Raw genomic sequence first — 2891 nt, 5'->3', positions numbered from 1 at the left:
CTCACGAAACACTGTTACGCTGCGACGCGCCTGGCATACATCTACCTAGGCCTGCGGCGCTGACACCTGAGTCGGGCAAAAGGCAGAGTCGTAGACAGGCCTTCGGCTCCAAAGGACACAACTTTTACCCCCAGGATTTTATTTTGACGAGTTGCCCCACCAGAGACCATCAAATATCTAAGAAACTACATTTAAAGGGTTTGGGGTCATTTTCGTGTGGAAATCGCCCTCTGGCGACGTAACGGTTAGAGATAGAGCCAAACGGACAAAATTTTGGCCCATAGGGTTCTACTTTGACGAGTTACGTCTTAGGAAGGTGTTAAGAAAATAAAAAGTTAAAAGTAATATTTGAGGTTTTATGTTTCTGATTTTTGTGAGAGGCCAATTTTTAAGCTAGAGGGCTCAAAATCAATACAGTTCTTGCTTTTTATGTTACAAAGCTACACTAAAAATTTCAGGTACCTAGCTCAAACCATTCTCGAGTTATCGTGATTACAGACAAACACACACACAGACGGACAGACAGACACGAAACTTTTTGATCATCACTGGAGTAATAGGCTTCGCTATCGCTCAGCCAATACTGTTTCCACAGATTTCGGATTTGTGGCGATTCGTGTATCCAAGGCCAACAGTTCCCCACCCTCTTCAAGGAAAGGGTTCCCAAAGTGAGAAAAGCTCTCTTTCAAAGCGACGCAATTCTCCAGAAGTGCTCTTTGGAAAGACGGATATTGTTCGTGGTATTTCATGAGCAGAGAAAGTGGATGTGAAAACTCATATTGAGAGAGCATAAAACCCACGTGTGGACCCGCAACTGAAAACCTGCGGAGAGAGGTGGGATCTTGCGTCAGCCCTATAGCGCCTGCTTCACCTTTCACCATGGCATTGTGCTGCTCATGTGCCTGGTCAATGGCCAGCCCAGAGAATGCGTTTCCAGTTTTATGCACAACAAAGTTTCCTGTTTTAAGAGTAAGTAATCATGTTTATTAATTGTGTACAATTTATAATACTTTTTTCTCCTACAGGGTTTAAGCAACTTACCAGAGCAGAAATCTTGGTGAACGGAGGGTGCCTTTTCTGGAAGCTCTTCGAGGTCTTTCAAATGAACTGCAACCCAACGTGCATAATTCTTGTGATCAAAAATGTGAAACCGTAGCATCATTTGCTTGAGTGTTGTTTTGAACAAATTGTAATCCCCACAACGAATTGACCTTACAAAATTTAGCCCAATAATTTCAAGACTAAAAAGTGTCACCCAGTATTTGAAAGTGGAAGATTTAGCTGCCATTTCCGTTAGAAAATCATCAAATGTGACAGCATGATCAGGTTGCAGATCGTCATAAGCCTCGTGCAGCAGAGTGTGCAGAACGGTGCACGTGATTTCGTGCATCAGCCGAGATTTGGTCACGTGCTTCACCTAGTAATAAATTCGTCACATTTTGCAAAAGTTGGATTCCTCAGAAAATTGTGATACTAATTTAGACTTATTATAAATACTTTACCGTCTGAATAGCCTCTGCAGAACCAACATCAATGATTCAAGAATTTACTGCAACTCCCACGCAACCACAACCACCACCCTTCATGAGTTTTCCTATTAATTGCAGTAAATTTTGCTGTGTGTGGAAGTGTCCAAACATCATCACAAACTTTCCCTCTGATAACTCCAGGCAATTATATTGGATTATTTTTCCAGTGGTGAACAGAGGCTGGTCCCCGTATAATACGGGAATTTGACCGGGATTGAGGTATTTGGTGATCTCTTGTATGATCGTCATGCCATGGTGAATCATGGACGGAGATGAAGCATTTTCGTGGAAAAGTGGCAATAGTGCATTAATGCTAGGGAAATGTGAAACAGTTTGCTCCGAAGCATGGAAAGCACTCCAGGATAAGTTTTCAGCATCTCCATTGCTACTTGTGATACAATTGCTTGCATGCTCTAACTAGTTTATTTCCCCTCCGATAGTGTCAGTCATGGTACCTTCACGGAAAAAAAAGGGTTGGTCGTGGTGACCAGATTGTCCTGGTTGAGAGTGAATTGGTTGTAGGCATCGAACCGCTTGGTTGTGGCAGCCGGCTGGGTTCCCTCTCGTGTTACAGCTCGCTTCGTAGGGTCTGCTCGGTCGCTACAATCAAACTCTACCCTACATTCTAGCTTGGCTCCGCTCATGCAGGTGGGTTGGTCGTGGCAACTACCCGGCGCCGTTTACCTAGGTCGACGATCACTACTGGAACGTACGAGAGAAAAAGGGTTGCCCACTATGCCTTGTCGCCACCTAGCGGTAGAAATCAGAATCACGTGCAGCGTGGCTCTCCTTCCCCAACCCGGAATGATTATTTCCTTAATTTCATTTCACCCGCGACTATTTTACGTGAATAACTCCTACCTACGGCAAGTTAACAACCATTTGAAATTATATTTCGATTATTGATAACCATTAGTTAATTATTTGCAAAGATACGCTTATATTTCTGTTACCTCGCGGTGAGGCCTTTGGTCGCCTCCATTGGTGGGTGTCCCGAGTGGCATCTACATGGTACTCTGAATAGGGTCTGACAAGTAATCGTCATGGGGCGATTGATATAACTTGTCGATTTTTTATATCTGTCGGAGCTCAGTGGATCGCAGGATCTTGATCTCAAACTTCAATAATAATCTCTAGCCGAAAATCAGACGAAACAAATGATGCCCGTTTAGTATGTAGAGAAGGTTGCCTGCCTTGTTGATGTGAGGTATGATAACACTATCATAATTCTTGCTCCGCACTATGAGGTAGGGAAAAACCACGTAGTTGTCAAACCGCCAACAACAAAAATTCTAGGCTCCAAATTACCTAATTCATTTACTGAGGTAATGCACCAGAATGTTTCTCAATATGCTCCTCCTG

Source organism: Frankliniella occidentalis, unplaced genomic scaffold (genome assembly GCF_000697945.3).
Source record: "Frankliniella occidentalis isolate FOCC.00 unplaced genomic scaffold, Focc_3.1 Scaffold5, whole genome shotgun sequence".
NCBI lineage: Eukaryota > Metazoa > Arthropoda > Insecta > Thysanoptera > Thripidae > Frankliniella > Frankliniella occidentalis.
The sequence above is the reverse complement of the archived record's forward strand: the minus strand, read 5'-3'. Positions refer to the sequence as shown.